General features: G+C 35.8%; 1 pseudogene; it reads left to right on the top strand.

Annotated features, from left to right (window-relative positions):
• The window catches only part of LOC105293471, an 18,894-nt pseudogene extending 8,099 nt beyond the window's left edge, over positions 1 to 10,795 (top strand).
• Positions 10,796 to 14,550: the final 3,755 nt, after the last annotated feature.

Genomic DNA, 14,550 nt, shown 5'->3' with positions numbered 1-14,550 from the left:
CCAAGCCTCATCTGAGCAGCCGAGCATCCTGGAGGCCAAAGCGCCACAGGTTGCCAATTGACCCGGAGGCCAGCATCCCCAGCAGAAAAGGATGAAAGTGGAAAGCGCTTTAATTCCCAGCTGTGGACCAGAGGACCTTTCTTCCCATGGCCCCGCCCAGTCAGGCTCCTGACAGACAGCCTGACTAAGACCCCAGTGTCACACCATGTTGGTGTCAGACCCCCTATCCTTACCCTTCACTTCTGGCAACTGGGGCTGGCAGGCCCTTTTCTTCTGGAAGGAAGGAGGCCCATCCAGGAGGGGACGGTGCTGGGTTTTCCAGTCAGGCGGCTGGCGGGCAGCCCTCCAGGCCCCCAAAGCCCACAGGTACCGCAGGCAGGTGTGGAGGATCCTTTCTAGGCTGGACCCGCCTCTTGGGCCCTCCAAGTCCTGCCACTTTGGTTCAAACCTTACTTGCAGTAGGAGCCTGAGTGGGTGTGAACGAAGGTGAGAACTTTCAGGATCACTTTCCTCTTGACTTACATTTTTAAAAACTTTCCCAGTACATCAAAATGAACCCTCACATTTTCTAAGACCTCAGAGCTCTTCTTCCCAGCTGTGATCTGACCCAGCAGCCCAGACCTAATCAAAGAAGACCTTGGCATCGTGGTGGATGGTGTTTGCCCTCCATCTGTGCTGTCAGGTACTTCACGCAAAGACCTGATGCTGTGTGATTTTTGCCTAGAGCAGCGCTTTCGAATTGGTTGCCTCGGACCAGTATCTCAAAGGAAGTTGTTGATTATATCATACTTGGCACAGCTATACAGGAAGCGGAAACAAGCACTGTGGCTAGAAGCTCTCCTGCTCACATTGTCACCATGCCTTGCATCTCCGCCAGCCAAGCCGTAACCACAGTGTGTGTGCTTGGTCGCTTCTGGCCAGTATAATGTGGTCATGGTAAGTGGTGTAGAGTCAGTGTCTGCTGTCCCTATTCTGCGTGTGAAGAAACTGATTCTTGATTTCAAAAGGCCAGGGCTCTAAGTCAGCGACTGTCTTTAATCTCTAAATTCGGATCGAATTTCCTATCTCTTGAGCTCCCTGCAGAAGCCACATTCCCCACCAGCGGGACCATGGGCCACACTGCAGACCTCTGGCTGCTGCCTTTGCTGTTTCTTGTCTGGAACAGGATGAGTACTTGCTGGGCTTGCACAGCCTGGTCAAGCAGGTAAAGGTTAGAGAACTCGTTTCTGATGTTGTACCCTTCAAAGTACCAGGAAAAAGAAGTTACCAAAGATAATGGCATTCATCCTTCCTCCTTGAAGCAGATTGACAAGCAAAAAAACCTGCATTCAACAAGCCTTACGGCAATGCCAGCTGCAAAGTCTTCTTTCTTGACTGATGGTGAACCTGCAGTGCTGATTATGGCAGAAGAAAAAGCTCTAGCTGTGGGTTATAAACTGAAGGATTCTGAGGGATTTTGTGCACAGCTCAGGATCCAAAAGACCAACTGTCACTCAGACCAATATATGCTACTCCAAAAAGTCTAGGAAAGTCAGAATTAACAATGAATGGTAGATGCTTCTGAATGTCATGAAGTTTTCTTAGGTCAGATTTTGGCTAATTTTAAAGCAATAGATTCTGGGTGGTTTACACAAAACTACCTAGAAAAACCAAGGTTGGACATGTATAGCAGCTTGATTCATAATTGCCAAAACTTGGAAGCAACCAAGGCATCTTTCATTAGGTGAATGGATAAACTGTGGTACATCCAGACAGAGGAATATCATTCAGCACTAAAATGAAATGAGTTATCAAGCCATGAAAAGACAGGGAGGAACCTCAAATGCATATTAAGTGGAAGAAGGCAATCTGAAAATGCTATATCCTTACGATTCCAATTCTGTGACACCCTGGAAAAAGCAAAACAATAGAGATAGTAAAAAGACCAGGGTTTGCAGGGTAGGAGGGTGGCATGGGAAGGAGGGATGAATAGGTGGAGCAGAGAGAATTTTAGGGCAGTGAAAATACTCTGTTCCATACCATAACGATGGATACATGTCATTATACATGTGTCCAAACCCATACGATGTACAACACCAAGAGTGAACCATAATGTAAACCATGGACTTGGGATGATTGTGACGTGTCAATGTAGGCTCATCAGTTGTAAAAACTACCACTGAGTGAGGGATGTTGATAATGGGAAGGCTGTGCACATGTGGGGGCAGGGGCTACATGGGAAATCTCTGCACCTTCTCCTCAATTTGTTGTGAACCTAAAACTACTCTAAAAAAAAGTCTTAGCAGAACAACTTTTTAAAATATATTTAAGGGAGAAGTAGAGTACGTTTGTTTAAGAGGTGACAGGGAAAAAAGAACCTCATGCTGGGCATGCAGAATTAAGTAAGGGCAGGATCAGGAAAGAGAGAAGCTGGAGCATAGTTGTTGGACTTAGCTTGAAAGCTGACGAGTCAGCAACTGGAAAATTTCCCAGGATATGGTTCCGAAGAGACCAACTGATTGCTGAAGTTCATGTTTTAATAAGATTATTTGGAAGACCTCTAGACCCTTTTGATGTTTATCTTTTTGTCATAAGACACCTCCCATCAGTAGTTTCCAGAACACACATGTAGAAATTAGTCAGCTCCATTCTTAAGATCTCTAATTTGTCTTGTGGAAAAAAGACACATCAGTAAAAATCCATTACAATCAGTACTTCAGGAAGCCTGAAGAGCATATGCTTGCCTGTGACAGTCTTTGTAATCACCCACAGGAAAAGTGAACATTCCTTCCTAACCTTTTTAATGGATGCTAGATATTCCATCGGAAAACATCAAACCTATCCATTTTACTAATAAGGAAGTGCTATTTAATTGAAGAAACTATTGGTAGTCCAATAAAAAAAGGACACATTCAGAGGAAAAAGGTCGTTTAGAAATAAATATCTCTCACATTATTGTAGAACAATTACTTAAGAAGTATCCTTAGGAGAACTAAAGCCTTGAGAAGTAGGGCCTCTGTGATTGCTATTGTAATTGTTTCTAGTCCTTACATACTCCTTTTGATACTACCACTTTTTAACGACAGCAGCTCTAATTTCCAAATATGGGTGGAAAAATACTCACCAGTACCTGGCTCTTTCTTCCTATCCCTTTCAAACATTTAAGTATTTAGAATTCCTAAATACTAAATTCTTAAAACATTTTCAAAGAATCTATTTCTTCAGTTTCTTCTTACGCATCTATCTATCCAACCATCTGTTTGTTTACCTATCTACATTTCTACTACCTACTTACCTATCCATTTATATCTATCTACCATCTATCTATCTATCATCTACTTACCTACCTATCTATCATCTTATCTATTAAGATATATCAGTGTCTCAAAAAGAGTTGCAAATGGCACACCTTAATTCAAATTATTCTTTGTTGGTCATTTACAAGATGCTGAAACCTCCGTGATCTTTCGTCAGTGATTAACTTATTGAATTCACATTGTCCAATTATGACAACTCTCTAGGAAGTATCTTCAATATCTCCTTGTTGAGTAGGCTTTTGGTTTATTTTAATATTAGTCTGAGTTCAAAAACTTACTCATTTTGAAATTGTCTCTATAGTAAAAATTACTCTGCTTTCGTTTGAGCTGAATTCGTTTTATTCTTAGCAGAATGAGACTATTTTTCTTATTACGGTAAACTCAGTTTAAGACATTTGCACAATGCTTGACAATAAAAAAGGCAAATTCTGACACAGAATTTTCTGATAGCTTTATGTATTTAAAATCCTCTTTGTTATTTTTAATCCTCCTTGTACATGTTCTCACAGAATGTAATTCAGTGTTTTGGGAAAACTCAATTACTGAAATTCACAGTTTATGAGAAACTTTAAACTAAGTTTAAAGATAGCATTAAGATGTGGGATACCATAGGCAGTGACACCCGGGAGACTAATGTGAACTTTTATGTGCCCGAGGGAACCATGTCTAATTATTATTTGTTATAATTTATAATGCTTTTTTTCATATTATAAAGCCAATAATTGTTGAGGCTATAAAAGTTTTTAAAGCATCGAAAAGTTTTCTAAAATTATTTATTTATTTTTGCTTATTTACAGTTTATATCTGTAGCTACCATGTTTTATAAATTGCTAATATATTTGTTTTCCACTATATATTTCAAAAAGTTTCTATTTACTAGAAATATTGTCTAAATATAAGAATTCTTTAATATATCTATATTTGATGTTTTATCAACAAGAAGATGAAATAATGTAGTTACAATACTATTGTCAGTGTATTTTTTAAATTTCCCTACCGTCCATGTTCCCAGGTGACTGGAAAAGTAGGCATGACAGGAAATCAAGAGCGGGGAAAGGGGATCTTTAAAAATTTAGTGGTTCTTAGAGTGAGAGAGGGAAAAGAATGGAGGCAAAAGGAAAATATAAGGTCCTTTTTAGATCAAAACGCCTGCTGTTGGAATAGAGAGAATAGAAACGATTAGATAGATAGATAGATAGATACATAGATAGACAGACAAACAGACAGACACAGATGTTATGGGTTAAATTATATTTTCCCCAAATTCATATATTGGAGTCCTAACCTGTACCTCAGAATACGACTGTATTTGAAAATGAGGCCTTAAAAGATGTAATTAAGTTAAAATGAGTCCATTGGATTGGTTGGCGCCAATCCAATCTCATTGGTGACTTTATAAGAAGAGGAAATTTGGACACACAAAGAGACTCCAGGGGTACACATACACAGTGGAACATTGCCTACAACCATCTAGAGGCAGCAAGAAGGAGGCCTCAGGAGAAATCAACCCTCCTGACACTGTAATCCTGAACTTCCAGCCTCCAGAACTGAGAAAATATATTTCTATTGCTTAAGTCACTCGATCTGTGGTATTTTGCTATGGTAGCCTGAGCAAATTAAAACAATAGATGTTTTTCCTGTCTCCATTTGGATTCTGTGAGGAGACTGCCTTTTCAAGAGTCCCTACATTAATCTGGAACGAGCCCAACAGAGAAATGAGCCACGAAGGATTATGCTCACAATCTCCCTATACTTCAGCAATTTAGGTAACAGCTTTTCCTGTGCACAGAAAGAGTCTATGAAATTGCTTTTATATAGGTCCTTCACTGCAGTAAGGGGTGAGGTGACCCTAAATGGAGCCTGTGGATTGGGATGACCTAAGCCATAAGTACAACAGAGACTGTGACCACGTCACAGAAAATCTGCAGGGCCAGAAAAAGCTAGCAGGGAACCTAGTATTTAATATAATGTATTATCACAGAAACTACCAAAGATTTACAAAACAGAAAAAGACAGACACATGGATCTAAAGGCACCTTCTCTTGGCAACAAAGGTAGGTAAGCCTTTTTAACACAGGTATCAATTCGGAAAGGAGAAATTGTAGGGTAGGAGAAACCTAACCCTACAAAAAAACACAAAAATAAAAACAGAAAACAAACTACGTATTTACAAAATACCAAATAGAGTGTTTAAAATGGAAGGTATTGTCATATCTTTAAATTGTAGCAGTGAGTCCACTGTCCCTGTAATTCCCACAGTATCCTGGCCTAATGAGACTCATGAATTCTGGTGAGCGCCTTGATTTTTGGTTAAATCACGTACACAAGCAAAGAAGCCGTAATCCCCTGTACTCTCCCACTATTGATGTATAAATATAAGACTTCTTTTTTGTCTCTTTCTTTTGTTGAACTCATAAAAGGTAACCCTAGACTAGGCCGTTAGAAGTAGTTGAGATATTGAAGTTGCTGCTTACAGTGATGCTGATATTAAAATAGCAGAACATATTTCATAGGAAAAGAGGCCTTACAAATGACAAGGAAATTAGTCTCTAGAAAGATAAGTAATTCCTAATCCCAACTTAGTGGAAGGTCTAACAGAGCTTACACACAAGTAGTGAGCCATGAATAGCTTAAGAAACGGAGTGAACATGTCTTCAGTGAAGAGGCATAAATAAATTAACTATAAGAAGCTATGAGAGTAATAGAAAAGGAAGATTGAAGAAAAAGAAGAGAGAAATTAATAAATATTAATGTTTATACCTCATTTAAATTATGTAATTTTAAAATATTCTCACCAAAACATATTTCTAAACCTTCATTCCTCAAGGATCTATGGCAGGAGTCAGTACACTATAGTATATGAGGAAATCCAAACTTTGCCAAGATATCTAAGACAAAAGAGAGAAGACACAAATTATTAATATCAGAAAGGAAAGAGGAGCTATCACTTCTAATTCAATAAACACTAAAAAGATAGTAAAGGAATAATACAAATAACCCTATGTCCATAAATTAGATAACTTAGACTAAAAGGACCAATTCTTTAAAACAAACGAACTTCCAAAACTCACGAAAGGATAAATAGAAAATAAGAATAGGACTATATCTTTTAAAATAATTGAATTAATAACTAAAAAACTTCCAAAAAAGAACATTAAGCTCAGAGAGATTTACTGGTGAGCTCTACCAAACATTTAAGAAAGAAATAATACTAATGTTCTATACTCTATTTTAGAAAATAAAAGCAGAGAGAACACTTCCTAACTCATTCTATGAGGCCAAGATTACCCTAGCACAAAAAAAAAAAAAAAAAAGACATTACCAGAAAGGAAAACTACAAACCAAAATTTCTCACAAACATACGTGCAAAATTCTCACCAAAATATTAGCAAATGTAACTCAACAATGTATAAAGAGAATTATATACAATTATCAAGTGGTGTTTATTCCACGTGTACAACGAGGCAGAGATTGAATTAAGTAGCCACAAACCAAGGAACCTAGAGCCACCAGAATATGGAAGAGGTTAGGAAAGATGTACCCCTAGAATCTTTGGAAGAACCGTGCCTGCCTGATACCTTGATTTCAGACTTCTTCAGAACTGTGGGAGAATAAATTTCTGTTAAATCAGAAAGTTTGTGGTAATTTGTTACAGCAGCCACAGGAAAAATAATACAGTGACTAATAAACTAACTCAGTATTTTGAGTCCAAATGTCTGACACTCTTTTGTCAATATTCATTATGTGCTCAAGATCATTGGGATTCTACCCTACTCATTTAAGATACATCTTATCCAGGATCTCTATTAGACAGATGCAAGTGGGAAAAGGAACACGATTTAACTTTATGTCTCATTTACCTTTATGTCCCATGTTCCAGTGTGTCAGTGTCAGAGCTCTTCTCAAAACGTCCTCTCCAATGAAACCTGGAATGCAGAAATGTGACTTGGATATCATTGCTTAGTTAGTGCAGAAAATAGAAGAATCACAGCAGGCATGATATGAAAGTTAGAAGGTCATTCTTCAACCAGTGAAAGGAAATGGAGCAATAAGTTAACATTATCGGCCATCTACTTAAAGATAATAAGAAGACTAATTTTACCAGGCCTGAGCTAATTGCGATATTCTGGATTTAAATTAATAAGTTTCTTAAAAAAGTTTTCACACTAAGAAATCTCCCATGTCTTTGTTGTGGGTAGGGGATGAGCATCGGGAACATATTTAGTAATGTATTAAAACAGAATGTTTGAAAAATAGATTGAACAGATGGTCTAGTGAATCCAATAACTCAGCAATGTTTATCCATTCTTAAAATTTTACAGCAATGCTGATTGTTGCAATTTTACAGGCTTTTTGCCTAGATTTTTCAAAGATATTTAAAAATATCTTTTGCAAAATAAATCATTCCACAATTAATTATAACATTAATAATCCAAAAGTAACCATCTTTTAATAATAAATATAAGTATTTGGCCAAAAATAAAAAGCAATACCAACTATCCTTTGAATTTGAAAATAAATCTTTACATACTGTTGAATTTATTTGTAATAACATCAAGATTACTTTTAGATAGTATGCATAAATATGTTGATATTGGCAATCTATGACAAGTAATATTTCTAAGACATATTTTATAAAATACTATGGAAAATCATGCTGAAAAATGTTACAATAACAGGAATTTTGCAAAAAATATGTAATTGAGAGGAAAAAATTCAAAAAAGTTATATGACATGATCCAAATTATGAATATCTGCACATGTACATTTGTGCATTTTTTCACAAAATACTATATAAGCATTTTCACAACAGTCATCTCCGTAGTTAGTTTTATATCTCATTATGTTTTATATTTTCTAAAGTTAAAATGATCAAAAATTCTACTCCAATAGAAATATATGTCTTTGCATTCTAGGTCATTTTAAAATAATTTGGATTTGCTAAACCTGAGTTTCTCTGCACAGCATCCATAAAACCATGCAGATCAACAAAGAAACCAAATAAAACTAAACATAACTACAACCTCAGCATATCAGGACATACAGATGACTACAAACCTCAGTTTATGCAGAAGTAGAGAAATAAACATGATACTCCAGCAGACGGCTCAGACCAGGGCCCTGAAACTGAGAATGCGTGCACTCTGAAGAGGCTACATGCAAACGAGAAGAGGAGAACGAATAGAAGGCTCGAGGATGAGGGGCGTGGATAAAAAATCATCTCAGAAAGAAAAATTTCTTTTGCTCCCTGAAAGAAAAAAAAAAAAAAAAAACCTAAAAATAAGTCTAAGACTGATAGATCTTAACAGGAGATAAAGAGAAAACATTTGAACACATGTAATTACTGAGGTAGAAGTCATCGATTGCTTCTGGGATGTAAGATTAGGAAATAAATAGGAAAGGGACAGTAATGTGTGGGCATGCAGAAGTGAATAGAAAAAAGGAAGAAAGTGGGGAAATTAAGAGGTCTTGAAGAAATGAAAGAAAACTACAAAGTTGAAAGATACACTAAATGCTCAACACCGGCAAAAAAAAATTGTTAAAAAACAAATTGCACTTCAATGTACTGACTGAAGAGGGCAGTGTTGAACTGATGGTTTTGTGACAGACTTCTAACCCGGAACTGGTGCCCCAAATGAAACAACAAAAACCTAAAACTGGGTAAGTAACTGTGGAAAAGATAATAGAGACGATCAAAAGTGAGAATCAAAATATGTTAACAGATAAATGTCTCTTTAAAAAGAGCATAAGAAAATTCTAACAGAAAACTTTTTAAACTCAAACTAATATACTTAAGCAAGCATTTGGAAATTTTTAAAGGGGAAAAAATATCATAAATAAGAACTTCAGAAACTAAACACATAGATGGAAAAAATCTAGGAAAATATAAAATAGTGACTGGATTTAACATCAAAAAAGTGAAAAAAAGGCAAAATTATATTAGAAATAAAGATCAAATTACAAGATTTATGAAGGGAAATAAATTGAAACCAAAATTAATGACGGGCATTGAAAAATACAGTAAGAAAAGCAAGATAATGAAAGTGAGAGATAAAGTTTAAAAGGGCAAGTGAGAAGTAGTTCAAACTGAAGAGAAGCAAAGATTAAGTACATATGTAACTGCAGATTCTGAAGAAGAAATATAAAAAGCAGAAGTAATAATAATTAGAGCTATGATCTCTGGAAATTGGAAAAATCTCTGGAATTAAAATTTTTGTATCTACATAGCGACAAGGCCCCACCATGTACCTGAGAAAAATGACCTTCAATAGTTGACTGTAAGACATATCCTAGTAATTTGTTTAGATTAAGAACATTATTAGATACACAGTCAGACAGACAGACAGACAGAAAGAGAAAGAAAGAAAGAAATCCCCTGGGCCCCTAGAAAATAGTACAAATTTCATATAAATATAACCTCTTTTTGAGTAACCTGCTAAAGGATGAGCATTCTCCAACACAGACATGACCAGAAACCAGAAAAAGAACTCATGTAGTAGGCATTTAATACATGCAATGGTAGATGTATGACTAAAACAAAAGTTGGAGATAATGAGGTAAGAATAAGATATAAATGTTCTGAGAAACTAGAAACTACTGAAGAAGATAGAAATGTGAAAATAGAATAAGCTCACTGATGCATAGGTAATAGGGGGTAATAAATGGATATCAAAAGATGCTATTTGAAAAGTACAAATCCGATGGTATTAGGTCAAACATATGCCTTTTTTGAAATAGCAGTTCGACTCCTAGGTATGTACTCTATATAAACAAAAATATTTACACCCACTGAAACATACACACAGGAATGTATATATAACTTTTACTCTTAGTAGTACCAAACTGGGAATAAACCCTATGCCCATGAAGAAAATAATGGAAAATGAATTGTGGTGTATTCATACTGTGATATAGTACAGATAATAACAAGGGAAAACTGTTTGAAGCTCCAATTTGTGTGAACCTCATAGACATTATGCTGAGCTAGAGAATACAAACACAGAAAAGTATATACTGTATGACTACATTAATTTGTTCAAAAGTAGGCAAATAAATTTATGATGATAAGAGTTAATGTGGTGGCTATCTTTACAGATTGACTCGAGGATGAAGGGTCTGATAAAAGATTTTGCTTACCGTGGCTCACTTATCAGTTCAAATGGAGACAGCAGCCAAGAAATCAACAGAAGGCTGAGGTTCAGAAGGGCAGCCATGGAAGAATGAGGAAAGATCATCAAGAGTAGAGATGTGTCATTAGAGGCCAAGGCTAAGATCATCCATACCTTGTATTCCCAATTACTATGTATAGATGCAAAAGACTGACAGTGAAGAAGGCTGACAGGAAAAAACTGATTCATTTGAAATATGGCGTTGGAGGAGAGCTCTATGGATACCCTGAATTGCCACAAAGACAAACGAGTGGGTCTTTGAGAAATGAACGTGAGGCAAAAATGACAAAACTGAAGCTGTCTTACTTTGGGCGCATCACGAGGAGGTAGGGTTCTATGGAAAAGGCAATAATGCTCGGGAAAATAGAAGGCAGCAGGAAAAGAGGAAGAAGACCAAGGATGAGTCGGACTGACTCCACAAAAGAAGCCATAGGCATGAGTCTATAAGTTGCTGAGTAGGGCTGTGGGGGCAGGACAGTGTGGACGTCACTCATTTATACAGTCTCCAGCAGTTGGCACCGACTTAACAGCTCTTAACACATTGTCCCACATCTTAAAGTGAGTGATGATGATACAGAGGCATATATTTGCATAAATTCATTAATTTACACGTTGATGTAAAATTTTAAGAAAAAAAATTTAAGCTAAGTAAATACCATAAAAAGCTCATATGATTAAGCTAAATAGATGACAAAAATCATTCAGAATATATGTATTTTTATAGTTAGTTTCTTTAGTGTGCTATTTAGCAATGATCAACATGTAAGCCTAGGAATTCCTAATCAACCTTACAGGGTTGCTCTCTCAAGCTCCAACTGCTCCATGATCTCGCATTACTTTCTTGTTCTCTGAGAATCCTTTAATCTGTCCTCAAGTTAGAAAGTTGGGCTTTAAATACGCTGCCCAGGCCCGAGCTTCCACAACTGTGCCTCTGGGGCAAAAAGGTAAGAGGAGGGAGGCTTTGCCCCATCTTCTTAAGACTATAGCTTCACTGATAGGTGATGAAGTTACCTTTCCCTGGGATGTTTGGCTTCTGTGGATTGTTGCACCTGCTGCTGCAGCTGTAGCACATGGGATTGCCTGGGATGCAAAATAATTGAAAAATAAAAATCCAGAGACTTTCTGTACTCTGAATGTTAGGAGTTGCCTAACACATAAACCCTGTAGTCAGCATTAAGTTATTATTCAGATTAAAACAAACTGAATGTCCAAAATTATATATGTATATGTTGGTGTGCTTGCACGTATATACACGCGAGGCAACTTTTACTCAACCCACAGGAAAGCATAAAATCATTTGACATATGTATCACTGAACCTACTTTTCAAATTCTTTGTCATTGTACCCCAAGTATCTTTATGCCTTTGCTGAAAAGAGCAACAAATCAATGTTTGAATTTTATAGTGAATGATTTTTAATGTATGCAAAAATACAAGAACACTTTAGAATCATTCACATTAGGATGAAATATGCCCCAAATTTCTGTACTGTTTTTACTTTGGTATGTTTAAAACTTTTAATTGCTTAGTATATTTTAAATCTCTCAGCTGCAAAGTGTTTATATTACAAAAGTAGTATTCGTCCTACAATCTGGCCGTTACACAAGAAAATCACATCAAGTATGAGTTGTGTAAGTCATAATAGCAAAAAATAAGTATTTTGAATTAAATACAAGATGTTCTGCTGAAGAATAAAATAACATATTTTGATCAAGCTTTGAGGAAAAAGAAGCCAATCTATTTTAACAACTTCAAAGACTTGTTTCAATAATATTCGATCCTCTTTATTTTATAAATTACTCCGCAGATTTTATTAAAACATATTTAAACAGAGAAAGAAATTATATGTTCATGTAACTTTTGCTTAGTTTATTATTGACAGCATTTGTCCTTAAAATATACTAATTCTTTACTGAAAATGTTTGAGGAAAATCTATATTTTACTTTTATAAATACAAAATATAAGTTAATTTATTGGGAGATACAATTGTTTTTATCTATTTTGAAATTAAAGGTTTTAATATTATACCTATTGTGCCTATATCTTCTTTTTTCTTCTTTTAATGAAAGTTCATATTAGAATAGTTTTAGATGTACAGACAAGTTACAAAATTAGTACAGAGTTCCCACATAGTCCACTCCCAGCTTTCTCTATTAGTAGCATCTTACATTAGTATATTTGTCACACTAATGAACCAATATTGATACATCATTATTAATTAAGTCCATACTTTGGATGAATTTCCTTAGGCTTTAGACAATGTCCTTTTGGTTCCAAGATCCTATCCAAGATAAAACATTACATTTAGTCATTATATCTCTGCAGACTCTTCTAGGCTGTGACATTTTTTTCAACTTTTTGATGGCCTTGACAGTTTTAAGGGGTATCGATAGGGTATCTTATAGACTGTCTTTCAGTTCGGGTTTGCTTGATTCTTTTCCCTTCTTAATGTTAGATAAGGCTTACATATTTTGAGAGACACACCTTATCAAAGGAATATGCTATTAATATCACTTATCACTATGAATATTAACCTTCATCATCTGCATGGCATAGCGCTTGTCACATTTCTCCACTGTAAAGTTACTAGTTTTTTGTTTGTTTGTTTGTTTGTGTTTGTGTTTGTTTTGCCATCCTTTACTTTTTGGAAGGAAGTCACTTTGTGCAGCCCATACTTAAAGAAGAGAGAGTTATGTCCCACCTCCTTAAGTAGAGAGTATCTACATAAATTATTTGAAATTCTTCTACACAGATTGGCCTATCCTCTCCCCATTTTACTTATCCATTTAATCATTTCTTTACATCAGTATGGACTCATGAGTATTTATTTTATACCTTGGGTTATAATCCAATATGATATTAGTTATTTTATTGCTTTGGCCATCGGGAGGTCTCTAAACTGGCTCCTGTGCCCCTTTGAAACACCCCATCATTTTATATTTCCGTACTCTCCAGCACTGAAAGGTGTTCGTGTTATGCTTTGATTTTCCACACCCCCGCCTCAGAATCAGCTTTCTCCATGGAAACTTGCTTCTTTTTATTAGAGAATGGTATCAAAAATCAAAACCTTTGCACTTGTGTGTTCATATTTTAATGATAAAACAGTATATTAAACTGGTTAAAAAATCCACATCATAGAAAATATATTTAATGAAAAGTAAATATTCTCCTACATTTGCATTTCTCTTTCCTATTTTCAAATGTACCCTATGTTTCAGATAGTTTCTAAACAACTATGCATCTAACTCTCTAATCATTTTCTTATCTATTATTTTTAGTTATAGAAACAAATAGATAGGTGGCACACTCACTAACTCTTGTTTCTTTTCACATCAGTTTATTTAGAAATGGTAATTACATAAATGGGTAGGTAGAGAACGATAGTCTATTGTTAAGACAGACTTTAGTTAAAAAATTCTTTTAAACACAATTCAACAACAAACCTTTAGTTTGTGTCCATCCTGTCTATATTTTACAAGCATTATAATGATAAATAGATAATTTCATAAATTAATTAACATCAATTTTTAATGAAAAGAGGCAAATATGGATAGCTACAGAATTATACTTGGCAGCTTTAAAAAAATCCAGCTAAACAGACCGTAACTAAGCCTTTTGGATGGTACCAGCAGCCGAGTCTTAACAAAGTCTTCCTGGCCAGGAAGCTCTAACTGTTACGTGGTTGAATTCAAGTCTCCTGTCCCCCTTCCATGTACGTTATCATGGGGTGGAATCTCTTTTGTGACATTCTTTCCATAGATATTTGGCCATGTCTACCCCCAACTAATCTTTCTGTAGGATACTAAGAGCTTCGGAATCATGTGTGCTTTGTTGCTCCCTTTGCCTTTGAGTTCTCTAGCAAGCTCTAGTTTACATTGGTACTACGTGTACTTAGTAGTGGTTCATCCATGTACTCCTCTGCAGAATATTTTGGATCCTAACAGGGACTTATGGATATTACCTGTATGAGCTCAGCTAGAAGCTGTAATAGTTATGACAGTGAAAAGCAAAAATGCAGATAACTCAAAGTTAAGTCAAGAGTAGATTTGGCTGCTTCTACTAGGCAGAAACACACGTAAGCAGA

The sequence above is a fragment of the Pteropus vampyrus genome, unplaced genomic scaffold (assembly GCF_000151845.1).
Source record: "Pteropus vampyrus isolate Shadow unplaced genomic scaffold, Pvam_2.0 Scaffold73, whole genome shotgun sequence".
NCBI classification, from domain to species: domain Eukaryota; kingdom Metazoa; phylum Chordata; class Mammalia; order Chiroptera; family Pteropodidae; genus Pteropus; species Pteropus vampyrus.
This window is presented reverse-complemented; position numbering and strand designations above follow the sequence as displayed.